The sequence below is a fragment of the Alligator mississippiensis genome, chromosome 7, assembly GCF_030867095.1.
Source record: "Alligator mississippiensis isolate rAllMis1 chromosome 7, rAllMis1, whole genome shotgun sequence".
Classification (NCBI taxonomy): domain Eukaryota; kingdom Metazoa; phylum Chordata; order Crocodylia; family Alligatoridae; genus Alligator; species Alligator mississippiensis.
Genome location: NC_081830.1, coordinates 25,181,159 through 25,200,264, shown reverse-complemented (window position 1 = coordinate 25,200,264; position 19,106 = coordinate 25,181,159). Strand labels below are relative to the sequence as shown.

The following is a 19,106-nucleotide window of genomic DNA, read 5'->3' as shown; positions in this document are numbered from 1 at the left end:
GAACATGCTAGAAGAAAGGGACAGGCTACAGCTAGATCTCGACAGGTTACAGAGGTGGGCGGATGAGAATAGGATGGGTTTCAACATGGACAAGTAAAAGGTGTTGCACCTGGGCAGTAAGAACCAGCAGCATACCTACACGCTGGTGAACTCCCTTCTTGTCAGCACAGAGGCAGAGAAGGATCTTGGAATCACTACTGAATCCGAGATGAACATGGGCCACCAACATGGGGACGTGGTCAGGAAGGCTACCGCACTTTGTCATGCATCCATAGATGCATCACAAGCAGGTCCAAGGAGGTGATCCTTCACATCTATGTGACATTGGTCAGGCCGCAGTTGGAGTACTGCACCCAGTTCTGGGCGCTGTACTTCAGGAGGGATGTGGACAGCATAGAGAAGGTCCAGAGGAGGGCCACTCGCATGATTAGGGGGCAGCAAGGCAGACCCTACAAGGAAAGGCTACGGGACCTGAACCTGTTCAGCCTCCACAAAAGAAGGCTGAAAGGGGATCCGGTGGCCGCCTATAAACTTGCCAAGGGGGACCAGCAGTCAATGGGAGAGTCCCTGTTCCCCCGAGCACTACTGGGGGTAACAAGGAACAACAGCCATAAATTGACTGAGAGTAGATTCAGGCTAGACATCAGGAGGCAATACTTCGCTGTCAGGGCGGCTAAGAGCTGGAACCAACTTCCAAGGGAAGTGGTGCTTGCCCCTACCCTGGAGATCTTCAAAAGTAGGCTAGACAGCCACCTAGCTGGGGTCATTTGACCACAGCATCCTTTCCTGCCCATGGCAGGGGGTCAGACTAGATGATCTGCTTAGGTCCCTTCTGACCCTACAACTATGAAACTATGAAACATTCAAGTCACTGATGAAGATATTGAAGAGTACAGGTCCAAGGACCAAACCCTGTGGGAACCCACTACCCACATCCTTCCAGGTCAATACCGACCCATCTACTACCACTCTCTGGGTGCGACCGCTAAGCCAATTTCCCAAGTAAACATCTATGTCACAGCCTCTTAATTTATAGGATAGGATGAGATACCGTATCAAAGGCCTTCCTAAAGTCCAAGAAAACGACATCCACCTCTACTCCTGCATCTAAGCATTTTGTGACCCTGTCATAAAACAAAACTTGATTGGTCAGGCATGATCTACTTACTACGAATCCATGCCGGTTTCCCTGCTGCATTATTTTTCCCTCTGGACTCCCACAAATATGATCCTTCAAAATCTTTTCAAAGACCTTTCCAAGGATGGAGGTCAGACTGACTGGCCTATAATTACTCAGATCTTCCTTCCTCCTGTTCTTAAAAATAGGGAGCACATTGGCTCTTTTCAGTCCTCTGGGACCTGACCCAAGCGCCACAAGCACTCAAAACAGCCATGCCAGTGGTTCTGCTATGACACTGGCCAATTCCTTCAGTACTCTCAGATGCAGCTCATCTGGGCCTGCTGACTTGAACACATCCAGTCATCCAAGTGACTCTGCACCAAGTCAGCATCGACAGTTGGTGGGCTACTGTCCCTCTGCCCATCTAAGATCCCATTAGGAAACTTATCCAGAGCCCTGTTCAGGAACACGGAAGCAAAAAACTCATTGAATAGCTCAGCCTACTCCCCCCTGTCTGTCACTAATTGCTCCTCCTTTTTCAGTACGGGTCCCATGCTGCCCTGCGCCTTCCTTTTACTCTCTACATACCTAAAAAAAGACTTTTGGTGTCTTTAATTTGTCTTGCCAGCCTCAGCTCTGTAGTTGCTTTGGCTTTTCATGTCTCACAGTTTGTAGGTTCTAGACTCTCTCCATTTTCTGCCTCCCCGTCCCCCATCATACTTAGTTTAATGCCCAATGTAGTAGGTCAGCCAACCTGTAAGAAAAGAGACTCTTACCTTTTGTGGAGACTTGAAGCCCATCACGTCTCAGGAGATCTCTTGCACGGAAGTGCGGATCGCGGTCCAGGAAGCCAAAACCCGCACAATGGCACCAACACCAGAGCTGCAGGTTGACCTCCCTGACACAGGTGACATGATGCCTACTGCGACCGCTGACCGGGAGAATTGACGACAAGACCACCTGCGCCCCTGTCTTACTAAGCCCGGTTCCCAGAGCTCTGTAGTCACTCATGTTATGGTCTGGGCTATTCCTGGCCACATCATTTATTCCCACATGGATGAGGACCATGGGATAATTGTTGGAGGGCCAGATCAGAAACTCTGTCAGAAGTTCCCATGTATTCCTGCCCATGACTGGCCTCTGAACTGCCTGCAAACTGCTTCTCTGTTGTCTGGCTCCCTGGTCTCAGGCTCCCTGGTTCCCTGGGAAATCTCCTTTTATAACCTTCTGGGCCTAGACTGACTCAGGCCCAGGCAGCAATCAACAGTCACTCAGCGCTCAGCACTCACTCCCAGCTTCTCAGAGCATGCACCCACCAAACAAACAGGCAGGCAGCTAAACCAGAGGTGCAGGCAGCTGGATCACTTACCTTTCCTGGGCAGCATCTAGTGCCTGGCCTGGCTTCTTTCCTCCTTCCTCCCTCCCTCCTCTTGCCTCCAGCAGCTACCTGCAAACTGCTCCCCTGTTGGCAATCCCTGTTCACTGGCTCCCTGGTCACAGGCTCCAAGTAAATGCACAATTAATTAATTAATTAATTAATTAAATGTGTAATCAGATTCAAGTAAATGCGGAATTAATATTGCTGCTGAGTGGTGAGCACATGTGATACTCTGGCTAATTCATTAGGTTGCGAACTAGGAGCAACAGCAGGTTGCCTAGAAAAGCTGGCTTCACTGGATGCATACCCACGTGCAGGGGTGTGTGGTTGCTACAGCAAAAATATCAGCAGCACAAATTTGTGCCCATGCTTTTTGCTGCTGCACATGCCCCTGCATGTGGGGTTGATGTGGGGAGAATTGTCCTGGGTGGGGTAGGGGAGACTGGGGCTAGCACCTGTGCTGGTTCCAGCAACGTTACTTGGTGTTCTGGGGGCCTCCTGGAGCAGCGGCGGCAGTGATCTGGCCGCTTGGGGCCTGGCCAGCAGCCAGAGCATAGTTCTGGCTGGCCAGGCTCCCTTTTTGGCAGTGCAAAATGCTGCCACATGAGCTGCACTGGTTTTTTCAGCAGGAGACCTCAGTGTCATAAAAACCTGCTGTGCTGCAAAGTAACAGCGCAGCAAATGCTTGCATGTGTGCAATGTGTGGTTTGCAGTACCTTAGATGGCTTGAGATGCTGCAAACCACATGTGCATGCTCATGGGGACACACCCACTGGGCACGTCTACATGAGACATTTACTATGCAGTTGATTAATTAACTGCATAGTAAACATCTCGGCAGCTACATGTGTGCCCCTGTTAGGGCACATGAAACTAATAAACTCCACAGCAGGTTAGGGCTTGTAAATACAAGTCCTAACCTGCTGCAGAGTCTTTTTCACGTGCAGCAGTATACGTGTAGATACTGCTCCAGCTGGTTGGGGCACAGGGTGCTTCAGTGCAGGGTGATCCAGCAGGCAGCCCCATCAGAGCAGCCCTGTGCTGGCAGGCTGGCCCCCTGGGTCCCCTGCTCTGACTGGGCTCCATGTGACGCACACAAATACACTCCAGAGAAATATGCACCAGAGTTTATTTGTTTGCATTAACTGCACGTGTAGATGTGTCTGCTGCCAACTAAACAACATAGAGTATAGCTGAAGTAGGATTTTTTTTTAATAAGTCCATGATCTTGGGATGCTACTACTGTATTTACTCAACTATAAGATGACCTTGAATATAAGATAACCTCCCAATAATTAGATTCTATATATGGAAAATTTATAAATTTGTTATAATTTTCCAGGTATAGAATTTAAGTATTGGAGGTTTGTGTTGAATTTGTCCCCCTCCCTCTGCTACAGCAGGGAAAATAAATCTGGGGGTATCAGGTATCCTCCTTATCCTCCCTCTGCCTCCCACACTTTTTTTCTATCTGGAGTCCCTTCCTGCCCCAACTGTCAGATGTGGCTTTCCCTGAGTACATGAAAGTGAGGGACAAATTTGAAAACACTGATTTTATATTATGGATACCCATAGACTTAGTTCATCCAGTATTAATGCAGTTTAATTTTTTTTTAACTACTGCAACCTTTAGCACAGGTATTCCATAAATAGACTTTTAAAGAACACTTCTGTATCTACTTCTTTATAGACAAATTGGGAGCATTTACATGACAGGCTAACTGTACAGTAGCTAAATAATACCAGCTATGAACATGACTAAATACAACCAACACTAAGCATGACTATAAAACACATGACCCATATTCATGAAACATACTGATGGGAATCCTTTTTTTTTTTTAGGCCTTTGAAAAAAATAAAAGGAGAAAGTGTTCCCTGCACAGGGGGCTGGCACTAGGCCTGGAGATACTGCAATCCCAGGCCGGCACCAGGAGGGCCACAGCCAACCCTGACACCCACCTTTGTATGTGTATGTAAGAGAAGAAGCCTTTTCCCCATGCTGGTTGAATGGGAAAAACCTCATCTTATATTTGATTAACTATAGTATCTTTTCTTCCTCCAGAAAAACTGATAGTGCTTATTGTAAAGTGATAGCAGCATTAATTTGGGCAGTAGTTCTTGATTCCCTAAGGGGGCTACTATGAAAATAAGACAGGCTGGATAATTCTGTAGTTCAGATAAACAGATATTTTCTGTTATTGTTGAATTAGTCTCATAACTGAGAAGGAAGCAATTAAATCAGCTGTTAGAAATGCATAGGTGGCCATGTGTGTTAACGGAGACTGCACTTGCATGACCCATATGGTACCTTTGTACTGTAACAATAAAAAGGTGCATGTAAAATATCAAATGTCATCCCAATGGTTGCCATGGAAATGTTGAAATGAGTTTTCTTTCCACTCAGCCAAACACAACTTGAGCAAATCCAGTTTGCTTCCACAAACTTCAGGCTTCTGCCTGCACTTTCCATAGCAGTCAAAAACACTGCAACAGACCATCCTGTCAGGTTTCTCAGGCCACAGCTAGTAGGGCTGTGCAAAGCTTTGGGTCCTGATTCGATTCAGAGGAGATTCAGCTTGATTCGGGGGCCAAATCTCCAAATCTGAATCAAATCAGGGGACCAATTAAAAGGTCTGAATTGATTCAGAGCTCTCCAAATCAATTTGGAAAAGATTCAGACAGCTGCAGAGATTGGGCAGTCCCCGCCCACTGCAACAGGGAGCTGGACTCGGACTCCAAGCTGGTAAGTAGGGGGCAGGGGAAGGGGAGCTGGAGGAGGGGGAAGGGGACCATGGGGGGCCCCTGCCAGGCCCCATCCCCTGCCTGCTCCCCCAGCCACCCTGAGCACTCCCTGGCCCCCACTCACTGTCTTAGCCCCCCGCCCCCCCCATGGCTTCCCTGCCCACCCCAGCTCCCGGTGCTTTAAAAGAAAGCCCCCACTTACTGGGTGAAGCTGGGTGCGGGCATGATCCCTGCTGCCCCCTACTGTCCCATGCTGCATGGGGGGCTCTGCCATGAGCCCCCACCTGCTCTCCCAGCACCCCATGGCTGCCCTGCCCTGCCCATCCCAGCTCCGGCCCTTTAAGAACCCCCCCCAAACCCTTGCACTCACTGAGTACTGCAGCAGCCTCAGGGGGGCCATGGAAGAGCCCCCTATGCAGCGTGGGGCAGTGGGGATTGCCCCCACCCCCCACCTGGCAGTAACTGGTGAGTTTGGGGTTTTTTTGTTTTTCTTTTTCCTCAAAGGGCCAGGAGCTGGGGGGGGGGGGCAGCTATGGGGGAGGAGGCTGTGGGAGAGGAGGGAGGGATTGGGGGGCACATGACAGGACCCGGTGAGTTGGGGCTTTTTTTTTTTCAAAGTGCTGAGAGCTGGGTGGGTGGAGCAGCCATTGCCAGGACTGGGAGAGCGGGCAGAGGATGGGAGCCTGTGTGGTTTGGAAATTCAGCTGATTCGGCAGCAGCTGAATCTCCAAATCAGATTTGGCCAAATTGATTTGGGAAAGTGATTCGAATCACTGAATCAAATCACTATCCCCCGCATTGGCCAATTCCGAAGCGAATACTAGCCCCTTCTCGCAGGCCTAACAGCTAAGTATTGATCATCACCTGTTTGAACAGAGATGCTAAAGAATACTGGAAACACCACTACTACCTCTCTGCAAGAGGCTGTCCAGGTACAATAGGCTCCCTTTTTTGTAGTCTGAGTGCCTCAAACTATTTAATTTGTTTGTTATTAAGACAACCTTATTAGGCAGGGAGATCACACCCCATTTACCAGATGAGTTCAGCCACAGTGAAAGGAAATGACCTTTCAAAGGCCACACTGAATACATGTGTTGGCACAAGGAATAGAGGCTTTGTCTTCAAGCTGCACTGTTATGTTGTACTAGCATTCCTCTCAAGGATACCCAGAGCTTCATACTTTAGGAGTTAACATAAGAATCCTCATCCTCAAACTATGCTCCTGGGGATAGTTCTGCTTACTACAGACATCTTGGACCTCCTAGTGAAGTATCTGCTGCTCACTACTGTTATAGACAGGCAACTGAATGAGTCCATCCGTTCCTATATTGCTTCCCTACATAGCAAATAGTGCCCATACCCACAAACTGACAGTGCCCCAAATTCTGCACTATGAACAATAAGTGGCTGCCCGGTATACACAGAATGGGAAAACATGTTCATCTTGGCAGGTATCTCCCCACGTAACATTAAGAGGTCTGGAATACTGCTTGACCTGGCAATCAAAGCCCAACAGAAAGACCATCCACTGTATGACAAGACTGAAAAATACCCAACATAGAAATGTCTAAGAAGCAGAAAACCCCTACCAGTATTTTTATGAAACATCATAGAGGCAGCAGGAGACACCATGCTGTCACCGTGGCTCTAGAGAAGGTGGAAAGAGCAATGGAATAACAACCACACCCTGCTAGACAACTACATCCTCACACCCTCCTGGTCATAAACTCCCACATAAGGCATGGGTAAACTTGAATCAACTGTGATCAGGCTATGGACCTTCAACAAAATCAAACATAAAATGGGCCTTACAAACTCACCATTGTGCCCCGTAGCAAAGGAGATCCGACAGCCCAGCATATACTAACTGGCTGCCCTTTATACACTCCAACAAAATGAGCGATCAGTCTGAAAGATTGCAGTAATATTGATGGATCTACTCTTAAATGGTTGGAGGAGTTGACTTCCTGAAGTCCTAGGCAAAAAGAAGAAAACTACCACAGATTTTTTTTCCTGTAGTACAAATAGTTTCTATAGGTTTTTTTGGGTGGGCAAAGCAAGGATCTCCCATTGATATTTTCTCTTTTTCTGTGCTCAGAGGATTCCGGGTTGGTCAAACCATCTAGCACTTCTTTTCACCAGCACTAACTTCATTTGGAAAGGAGTAATATGAAGGGAGAAAAAACTGACTGAGTTAGAAATAAAATGTGATTAAATACTTATTGCAGAAATAAAAGGGGATGATAATATCAGGAAGACTTCTGAATGCATCACCCATTCTTCCTGTGCATGGTTGGGTTTTTTTTAAGTTTAATGTATTAATACACTGTGGTGCTTATCCTGGTTAATGTTAATGCATGGTTAGGCAAAACTAACTTTCACATGACCATTACTCTCCTACATCTGACCTTCAACTTGGGCATGGTTCATTTGAAAATCAGCATCTTGGAACTTCAAGAGTTACCCTTTGACTGTGAACATCCTTTCTTCTTTTGAATGACCTAGTAAGTATCTCCTGGTCCAAAAACAATGATAGATGATTTAGGCCCCCAGTCTTGCACTGATCTCTATGGAGAATCATCCAAACAATAAACCATAGTAACATAGTACTAGTTCCTCTTTCAGTGATTTAAGGTGGGGACCTGGCTCTTCAACCTAAGTAGAAACTCCTGCTTTCCAAAGTCCCAAGAAGAACTAGCTGGAAGTATTTTGATCAGACTTGTCGTTAAAAAAACAAAACAAAACATTTTTAACAACCACCCATGCACACACATGCCCTGTGGATAAAGGGTTACAATTTAACTTGGGAAAACTTTTAAAATTGTTTAAAGGAAAGGCTTTTTATTTTTTTTTTTAAGAACTTTTCATTTTGAACTGTGTTGGTTACAACAGGTTGCAAGTGATAGGCATTAAAGAGTTTCAAGACTACTGGAACATTGTTTTGATACAAAATGAAAGAGAAAAGCAATGCTTGAGGGAATATAATAAAGGTTTACAAAATACTAAATGGTGAAGAGAGTAAATAGGGATGCAGTATTTACTTTCTCTCACAATACGAAAACTAGGGGTCATAAAATGCAACTCAGAGGTAGTAAGTTTAAAACTGACAAAAGGAAGTTCTTTTTCACATTGTTTAAGGTCCTAGACCTTAAACAATGGGTGGGCAAAATGGTGGGTCTGGCCAGTGGCCAGACCCCATATCCCAGCAACCCCTGCCTGCGTGGCTATGGCAGGAGACCCTGGCAGCAGCCACGCTGTGATAGCATAAGGTTGGGTTTTCGTGGAGACTGACAGAGTATGCGACAGGGCTGCTCTGCAGCTGGACTGGGTTCTTGCAATGCTGACAGCATGATCTGGAGGCAAGGCAGAGCTGCAATCACTGTCTGCATGCCTCTGCCCATGGCATGCAGACTGCAGATCCTGGGTCTGCCCTGGCTCTGGACCACACTAACTGCTGCAAGATCCCAGCCTGGCCCTGGAGCAGCTCCCTGTCATGTTGCGTGCCCTGCCAGCAGGGGCAGCACTAGGGAGGGGCTGGGGGGGAGGCTATAGCCACCCTGAAATTCCCTGTAGCCACCCCTTCCAGTGCTGCAGCCGCCACTGTCCACCCTCCTCAGCCCCCCACCAGGAAAAGGCTGGCACTGCTGCTGCCTGCCAGCGCTGCTGGGGCCGGTCTCCATGGAAACCCCGGCCTCGCGGCAGGTATGCTTTCCCATCCAGTTCCAGCCCTAGCTTCATACCTTGCAGGGCCCCCTTATCAGGGATGCTCTTAGATAAGCTGATGAATGCTTACTGTGGCTGATTCACTGTTATGAAACATTCCCAGAGGGTGGTAGGGCTTCTGATGGGGTTGCTAGCTTGGGGAAGCACAGACTAGTTTGACATAGTTCAAGAGCTCCAAGGTAGAAATGGGCTCCCTGCAATGGGGAGAGAAGTGCCTTTAACTCAGGAACTGACAATACATCTATCACTTTGCATTGCACAGGCATCAGAAGAAAATAAAAAGGCATATGCTTCTTGGAGTGTTGCTTTGAGTCACTCTGCTCTGCCATTCACCCCAACTCACCCCCCGTTTTTAAAAGCAACGACTCATCTTTGCACTGATACCAACCAAACAAGTATGTATCCCCTGCATTTTAAAAAGCATCGAGCCACTGTCTTCAAATTCCCTGTCCTTGATTTCGAGTCTGACTAGAATCAAATGTCATTTTAACTCTGGTCCCATTCAACAAATCTCTAGTGAAGTCCTATTAATTTTCAATTAAACTTCAAGTAAACCAATTAGCATTTTCATTTCTACAGAGCCACAGAGGCAGAATGCATAATGAGCCTCCCCCCCTTATTCACAGAGGAATAAATGGCATGGAGAGACTCCTCAGTGCATTTTTCCTTACAGACTATTGCCTTTATCCTGCCTGCCTCTTGGAGGCATCAGACGGGATTTCTTTAGGTGCCTGCAGCCCTATGGTCTCTCTCCTCCTCCTGTACCTTTGATGCCCCCCCAGTCACTGCTGGTGCCAAAGCTGTGCCCTGAAAGCATGATGCCCCCATGCTGGGCATTGCACAGCCCCTGCTGGCAACAGGCTCAGTGCAGGCTCGGACTTGGCATTACCAGCTCTTAAATATGAAATTATCATATTAGAAGCTTAAAAATTATCATATGCACTGAAAAACTATCATATACCGAAAAATATGCAAATAAGTATGCAAATAAGTATTTTTCTTATTTACTTTATATTGCCAGTGAGTGGGTGAGAACGGGGTTATCAAAGTTGAAGTATTTCTTTATTTCAAGGCAAGCAGTCATAAGAAAGTGGTAACAGCAAACGCAAAAGTCAGTTAATACTTCCTGAGGGTGACTTGGGTGTTGCAGTTGCTACACTAATTAGCTGCCTCAACAATTAACGTACAATTTGAACACTTTTACTGTTATTGATTGGACATCATACAAGGGTGGAAATTACTGGGCATATATAATAATTATTGTCCACCTGGCAACACCATTTGGGCTCTCCTTATATCTGCTGCCTCCTTCCAGCGTGCACCAGGAACAGCTTGCTCACGTCCATGCTTCTGCAAAAGGTAGCGCCCCTGCTCCAGCAAGCACCTGATATGCCTCTACTCACTTCAACCTTGAACCTCTGCTAGGGCTTGAAAGCCACTGGCCCCATCCCCAGAGCTGCTGCCGTGCATAAAGTCAGCCCAGCACTCTTACCCCTGCACGTTCCCTAAGCCATCTGCAGCCAGGGACTCCATTAGGGCCTTGCCTCAGGTGCAGCCAGCACGGGGGCTCTGCAAAGGTCTCTTGGGCTTGCAATGACCCTCGGCTCTCTGCACTCGTAACTAGCGGTGCATCGATCCTCACAGCAGTCCCACGGGCCCTACTATGAGATGGGGTGTGTTAATTGAACACTCACTGGCTCACAACTGGGTGGTGGCACGCGAGGGAGCACATTAGCCTCTCAGCGAATGGTGCTTCAAATCCTGTGCGGTACAGACATTCAACAAGCCCAAGGCTCTAAGTTACATGGGATTGTGTAAACAGTATAGTTTAGTGTCTGTTTGTTTGGGTTTTTTTAAATTTGGGATACCTTTCCTTTACTTTGTTGTGTACTTGTGGGGCCTGTTGGCCAAGCTTTCAGGCCCAAAGTGCCCTTCTTCATACTGAGCCCAGACCTGGAGAAGGCCATGGAAACCTTGTCCAAATCTCTACTGACTGTACAGTTGGTCCAGTCAGAGGTGTCACAGGTCCCCAGCCTTTCTTCACCTCATACATTTCTGGGCCCATCAAGGCTCGAGTAACAGTCCCCCGGTTGCACGTTGATGTCTTCCTCAGTACTTAGACCACCTCTGTCAAGGGTAAAGCCTCAGGGGTGTAGGTTGTAGCTGTGCTGGTCTGAGGCCATAGGCAGACAAGGTTCTTTGGGTAAATCCGATATCTTTTTTTAGAGCAACTCAAATTGGTGGAAAAATTCTTCTTTGCACGCTTGCGGGTACGAATACCCTTCGTCAGGCTGAGGAAGCGTCTGTAGGTGGTCCATCAAAAAAGCTTAAAGCCAGATACTTAGCTAAGAGATTGAGTCCATTCAAAGAGAATATGATTCAATTAGGTTTTTTGGCAGACCTGTGGGAAGCACAAGGGCAAGGTGTCTGCCCTGCTCATGAGCTTTAGCTCTTGTGACTTGAATGCCCAGCTCCATCAGCAAATATGAAGAAGAAATGGCAGCAATTGGCATAAACCCAAGTGTGCGCTCCTAAGGACACCCTGCAGAAATGATCTGTGCATTGTTTCTCTTGACCGGTAGTAACTGTCACAACCCAAAGTTGTGAGTTTTTGTTTGTGTGAGCTTCGGCAGCGCTAAATTACGTACCGCTAAAATTACAGCTTCCTTGCACGGTGGAGCTCTCTGCTGCGGGAGAGAACTCTGGTGCAACGGGGCTTTCCCGCCAGATTTGTAGCCTTCTTTGCATGGTGCATTTCTTTTGCATCTCAGAGATGCACAGTGCAAAGGAGTTCCTGCCATTTGTATTCAGATTTGCGGCCACATTGGCCGATTCTGAATAAAGGCATACGTGGCGGCTAGCTATTGGCTTGCTAGCCGTACAAAAGGCTTGGGTAGTTTCCTCCCAAGTCGGAGAGAGAGGAAAACTGGAGAGAGACAGAACTCGCGGAGGAGACTTCGTGCTGTGTGAAGATCTCTAAGCCATGTGGACCCTTATGGACCCAACGCGTCTTTCTTAAGCAGGCAAAAGAGGTCTAAACAGCCTTTGGCCTCTCCCCGTCGCCGAGCGCAATCCTAGACGTGCCTTGCCGCCACGTGGTTTTCTCCAACCCCGCGTGTGCTAAGACGGGCCCAGCTCGTCCCCGGCCCGCACATGGCAACGAGGATGGGATCAGGAGAAAACACGCTAGAGCTAGAATTGGTTCAGAACTGCCTTTGGCGCGATAACCAACACCAAGTCAAAAGATTTGAGGAACTGGAGGCTCATATCGCTTACCACCAGGCGGGCGGAACGGGTGAAAGATTTGTGAGCGGACGCCTGTTGCTGAAGGGAGAAGAGGGAGTCTCTGAAGACGGAGCCCCGAGAGAGAGGGAAGTGTTTTTGCTCCCCGCGGCATTCGGGTGTATAATGAGAGACGAGCGGGTCCTGTTCAGGCCCCTCGATACTGTGTCCCTTGCCGGACCCAACCTGGTGGGCAAAATGAATCCAACTTTCACCCGGGAGTGTGCCCAATGCCTACGATATGCTCGGGAGAGTGAAGAACCGGAGTCGATCGGCCGGTTCCCTCCTCTCATGGCGGCTAGATTAAGGGGTCGCGAGCTACCATCTGAGCTCCGCGAAGACCTGGAGACGGAGGAACGAGCCACAGATGAGAGGGTGGCCCCGTGGTACAACAAGGGGGGAGAATGTAGTGCAACTATTCGTACTATAATGAATCTAATGCAAAAGAACTTAAGTTTGAAAACCCAGCTGCAGATGGCTATCCGAGCGGTCAAAGAAGCGGCTGAGAAAAAGGAGCCTGAAACGCCAGTCCAAGATGGCGCCGAGCAAGAGGGAGTCCGCGTGGAAGAACCGGAAAAGAAGGGTGGAGCTTCTGAAGAACCCGCGAGAGTTCGGTCAGCGACTCCGCCCATCGACGCAGCGTCGTCGCCAGCAACCCCGCCTAGCGACGCAGTGACGCCTCTGCCGACCACGCCTTCCTGCCAACGAAGGAGAGAGTCAAGCGGAGGAGTGCATCCGCCCCTCCTGCCTGAAGCAGTAACAGCAGCAGTGACTCCCGCGGCAGCAGTTCAGCCTATGACAGCATCAACTCCCGAAAAAGCAGGTTGCCCTACAGCCACGGTCAACCAAGCAACTGATGAGCGAGATGTCGTCACCAGTCGCATTCGTGCTTGGACAGAATTACAACAGCTATATAAGGAATCTGAGATGGAATCTGATGAAGCTATAATTTCATGGCTAGATCTTATGGCCATGGAATTTAAACGTGATTAAGAGTAATCTTCTTTGTCAGTTGCCACGACTGCGTATCCTGATGGAGCCAAGATTGTCTCTTGATCGGGACTGTCGACACCTGACCGGACCTCAAGGCACCAGACGTCGTGAATCCGATCTTCCACCATTGCCACCGAGAACCCTAGAGGAGCGATACATGTTTGGATTTCTCCTACAGCGTTCCGGACTCAACAAGCGGCAGCTTCGGATTTTAGGAGATGCAGGCCAATGGCAATTGGCTTATGAGTTAGGTTTTTGTTATTTAGAAGAGCCAGATGATGGATCCTCAACGATTTCATCCAATTGAGCCATGAAAATTGTTTAAGTTTGTTGAATAAGATCATTAATCTATTTTTTGAGAGTTTTCTGTTTACAGATCCGAGATTCAGAGTGCATGGCGAGGAGGAGCCCTGAGAGGGATGACATCACCGAAAGAAGTGAGGGCCTGACGTATGACTTTGTCATGACACCCACTGAAGCCCTGATCGTGCAATTTTGTTATGAATCAGATTATGTGTTTGTGTTGATTATTGTTTCTTGATTGTTATGTAACTTAATCCCAGGGCAGCGAATTTTATGTTTGTTTGTTTGTTTGTTTGTTTGTCTGCTCGTTTGATGACTCACGACAAGGTTCTAGATCGCTAGAAGAGTATAGCATAATTTAGCTATGCTCTCAGCAAGAAGGGATGTCACAACCCAAAGTTGTGAGTTTTTGTTTGTGTGTGCTTCGGCAATGCTAAATTATGTTCCCGCTAAAATTACAGCTTCCTTGCACGGTGGAGTTCTTTGCTGTGGGAGAGAACTCCGGTGCAACGGGGCTTTCCTGCCAGATTTGTAGCCTTCTTTGCATGGTGCATTTCTTTTGCATCTCAGAGATGCACGGTGCAAAGGAGACCCCGCGTGCCCGGACTGCTGGCCACAGCCTGCGTGCGCAAAGATGGGCCCGGCTCGCCCCCGGCCTGCACAATAACCATATCAAGTGCTTCTGAGGAAAATGGATTTGTGATGGCCTTGTATGTTTTCCCCCATCAGCTCCCCCCCCCCCCCCGGCATCCCACTCAAAAAAACCTGCCTGCCCACAGTTCAGAACTTAATCAAAATCACAATTTTTTCACTGTTCCTAATCCATATCACAGGATTTTTTTTTTTTAACTGGGAGGAGGGAGAGGGAAGGAGAACTTTGGTCTGAATTCCATGAACACAGGTTTGTGAATGCAAACTGGTTACAAGCATTGCAAAAGTAATCTGTAAAATGCTGAGTCCCATGCAGTTCTTCCATATGAAAAGCTGTGTGTGGTTTGTTTTTTTTTAATCTCACAACAGATGAGACAGAACTGTATCAGCTGCAATGCCTTTTACACTCTAGGTCCAGCCAGTCCTGCAACATTAAGGAGCCTGGAATTTAAAAAGCGACTAGTGACTAGTGATTACCAGGGCTTGGGATCTGAAAGAAACATCTGTCTTCTGACATTCAGATCCTTTGAAGATGTAATGCACTGAGTGCCCAGAATTGCTTATCATTTTTGAAAATGTAGGGCAGCAAATGCAAGCCATCTGAAAGCAGGTCATACCGTCCCCTGCTAACAGACATTGTCTTGCAGTATGTCAGTAACTTTATCTGCCACTTTTATGTAATTTCTCTTATTTTGTGAAGAAAATATATCTGCTGAATGGGAGGAAGTAAATATAGAAGAAACCAAGGTTTTTATAATAAAGCTATCATCCCCAACAGATGCTGACACAAAATCTGTTTGTCTCATAAGTGCATCACCAGTATTGCTTCAAAACAGTGCACGGTATTTAGAAACAACGCTGTTCCTAGACAAAGGCCTAATTAGGGTCCCTGACTGTTTTCCAAAATGTTTTGTGAGTCTGAAAACAGAAGGGGGGAAAAAAACATTGTGTGTGTGTTTTGACAAGCTCTGCGAACACACAGCATGCGAGCCTCTGCTGCGTATCTGTGATTCCAACATGTCACTTCACACCACTGTATTTCTGGCCTTGCTTTCTGTTTATTCACTTCCACTGGAGAACAGATTGTGCTCATTTCCTCTTGGTTGTTGGCACTGACATGGCCCTAAACGGATCCTGTGCCTAGGAGGAAAGCAAAGGGTTAAGGTGGAGACTTGGAGCTGAAACCACTGCAGCTGAGACTCATTATGGCCCTAATTAAAAGCAGTCTTAGAAGAAGGGTATGGGGATTGAAGGGAAGGCAATTTGGTAATTTTTAAAAACTTTTGGAAGGGTTTTTTTTTTCCATTTCTTTCTCTTTTTGGGGGAGAGACTACCTACTGGTGTTTGGATGAAGTAGTTTGGGCAGTGGGGCTTTTCTCTGGGTGGGTCTCAGCCTTTTTGTAAAGTTCTGGATGAGAGAAAGAGTTTGGGGAACTTCCACAGTTGCTCTTCTCTGACAGTCAAAAAGCATATCAAGCCCCTCGACAGCAAAGAAGAAATAAGCAAGCATCCTCCCTTGGGTAGCCAAGGTTCATGTCTGCTAACCACAAGCCTGCTAACCAAATAAGATTACTAGGTGAGCTGTAATTGTGGGCCCAAAGGCTGTGTGTGGGTTCTGTTTGAAAAATGCACCTTCTTATCAGGAGCTCACTTCAGAAGTGGGCAGCCTGGATGCCAAAAGCATTGTGTTAAAAGAAAAATTCTTAATGTAAAATTATGGAAATGGAAAGGTTAGAAATGCTGAAGTGACTTTGGTGCTCCATTCTTAGTTTTGGGGGGAGGATCTTTTTTGTTCATTGTGTTTGTTTTCTTCAAGTGGCATTTGAGTTCCTTAGTAACTTAAGCACTTCTGACAGTTTTTTGCAATGTAAAAGCAAAAGCAACAATGATAAATCCTCCATGCATTTTCAGTTCATAGGGTCAGAGTTGCAGTTGGCCTACTTAAGTGTAGCTCAAAATAATGGAGTTAGATTATGCCACTGCCACTTCAGGATCTGGTTTGTTGCCACGACTCAGTAGTTTCAGGTCTACCGATGCAAAATCTACACCTGTCTTGCAGAGGGAAAAGGAACTTTCTCTTAGTAAAAGGCATGTACCCTGTAGCACAGGTAGTTTCTTACCATTTCAATAGTCTTTTCAATGCAAGGTCATGGTAAAAGTCAAACCCAGGTTTCTTCTGTACCATTTTTTTGGTGGTGTTAAAAACATGCCTGGTGTAGCACCATACACATCAAAGCCAAGAAGTTAGCAACTGTAAGGAGGTGGCTTCAGTGCCAGCTAGCTTGAAAACCAAAATCGTGTCAAAATAAAAATTCTTAATTTAAATCTTTACAGATGCCAAGTGAAGGGGAGGCCTTGAGTTGTAAAGCAGTATGTAGTAATAATAAAAAAAGACACTCTTGCATTGCAAAGATGTGACTGATTGCTAATGAGCTGATAGTTTGTTATGCTATTCCAGGTGCTGTTAGTAAAAGCCTCTTTTCCTGGCACCTATGATTCTGGGCATGCATCCAAAAGACTCATGAGTGGGCTACACGCCACTTGGTAGGTGTTCTGGGCAGGTAATGTAAGCCTAGTGAAATAAAACATAATCCACGGCAGGGGGCTGCATGGATTTTTTTCTGTTGGTCCATCCATGAAGCTGTAGTTCAGTTCAGTTGCGTTGTGTTTTCTAAGCAGTTTTCCCCCCTCCTGTTTTCTGTTCTGAGCAAAGAACGTTCTCGACTAAAAATTCTGGGTTTCTTTGAAAGGCACCCAACATTTCGTTTCCACTCATTCCTGCCAAAGTAACATGATCGTTCTCATGTAATTTTTCCTGATTTATGCCCTTTGAAATGAGAAGAGAGTCGGGCTCCCTTCTTTTAAGAAAGAAATCAATCCATGGAAATCCTTTTACAGAATTCTTTTAAAAGGTTGTAGTAAAAATGGCCGTAAGACTTGCTAATGTTGAAGCATATAGCATGGCTTTATAGATGGCAGTTCTCCACTGCCGATTCTTAGTAATTTATGTTTTAGGTTCTTTTGCATCATTTATGGTAAGCTTTGAAAGAAGTTCATAAGGATTTCTTTTTTCTTTTTTAAGTGTTTCTCTACTAAGCACCTAACTTATTTCTGCTTACAATGACTTAGTTGTGAAGGATAAAATGTCACCCAGTGTCGTGGAAGTACAATAGATTCTTTTAACAATTACTACTATAGAATGTGTATCTTGCCGTTAAATAGAGCATTTAACATTTTTGACAGAAAGCCTTTTTGTCAAAAATGCCCATTAATTTAAATTTTTTATTTTCTGCTGGAGTATCTTCCTTTTGATACATTTTTTGTTTAGAAATATTGAAAAGTCCCTTTTAACATTTTAAAGAAGTAACACTTAAATTTTTGTTTTGAAAAAAAGGACTTTTGTTTTCAAATATGTTTTGTCGAACAGTGCAAGGCAAAATTAGAATGACTGTTTGTGGATCTCAAAATAATTACTTGCTTTCTTTCTTGCCTGTGATTTCCCTCCCCCCTCCATCTTCAAATATTTTTTTTCTGGGAAATGTTGAATTTCAATTTTCTCTTCCACTTAGGAACAAAGAATGAATTTTATAACTGTTTATTTCCCAAGAAACAGAAGTTCTGCCAAGCTACTAGATTTAATTAAGTTAATATGGGTTAGTAGCAGATTGCTATTCTCTTAGGTGAGTAGAGAGAGCCTGTGTTAGGCTTCAGCTTTACATCATTAGGGAGGTAAGTATGTAGTTGACTGAGGCGTGGTTCTCTCTGTGTTCCTCCTGCATAGCTGTGGATGACCTTTCTATTGGATTTGGTGGCAAAGCAGAAAACTAGCTCTGAGAGGTTTTGCAAAACGGTATCAATAGAAGTGCTTCCATGACTTCTCAACATGGGCAGAATATATGTTCTGTTATATATAAAGCATAGAGATTGGACATGTATGTGATAGGTGACAAAGCCATTATAAGTGATTAGTGCTGAGATTTTTTTTGTATAATGGAAATGGTTGAGGATACTACAAAATCTTATTGCTTTAGAGCATTAACCAGTCTGGCTAATCTTGGCATTTCTCCTTGGCATGTACCTGGAATCCAGTGGTAACATCTGGAGTCCAGATCCTCTAACTAGTACTTTGTCTATTTTTGTTTTATTCAGATCAAATGGAGTACATAATGCTACTGTTTCGATGGGGTAGTGTTTCTTACTCATTTGTCAGTGATTTGAATGCCCATATTATGTGTGCGCCCATGGAGAATTAGGCTTTGACTAGCCTGCGGCTCCTGCTTTTAAGAAGCTGCTATAACGTGTCTCCTAAATTATACACAGGTGTCATTATTTATTTGTTATAGTATTTTGCAATGATGGCCTTGAGCCACCTAATAACATTGTTGTGAACTCTATTTGGATACATTATTAGCCATAATTATTATTTTTCCTAATTTTGAACCACTTGTTTATCCCTCAGTGAAAGCATCTACATAATTATAAATGTGAATTATTTTACACTTGAGTTAACTGAGGTGCAGAAAAGTTGAGTATATTTTCCAAAGTTTTGGTGACAGAGCTGAGTAGAAAACACAGAAGTCCTTGCTTTCAGCACCCTTTTCTAGCCATTAGAAAACAATATAATAATCTGCCTTTTTTTAAGGGTTGCCAGCTCCAAAATTCATCCTAAGCAAAATGCTAGCAAACAATCAGGGAAGAGTATTCTCATTTCATCAATGCTTTCTCTTTCTCACCCAGACAAAGAAATGTTTTTGTGGAGGATAATACACAACATGGCCAAAGGATTGAACAGCCCAAGGAGAGAGCACCATTTGTATATTCTGCATACAAGGTAAGCGAAGCAAGCACCTCTGTTAATCAATCTAATTTATATAATTGAGACTGCAAATTAGAGAAAACAACCCAGTGACA

The 19,106-nt window shown here is 45.7% G+C and overlaps 1 long non-coding RNA gene across 1 annotated transcript in view; it reads left to right on the top strand.

The window, feature by feature from the left end:
* Positions 1-15,457: 15,457 nt before the first annotated feature.
* The window catches only part of LOC132251394 (uncharacterized), a 399,437-nt gene continuing 395,788 nt past the window's right edge, over positions 15,458-19,106 (top strand). The window contains exons 1-2 of the long non-coding RNA XR_009463407.1: positions 15,458-15,771; positions 18,933-19,026. This is a non-coding gene — a long non-coding RNA (uncharacterized LOC132251394). The remainder of the gene's footprint in view (positions 15,772-18,932; positions 19,027-19,106) is intronic.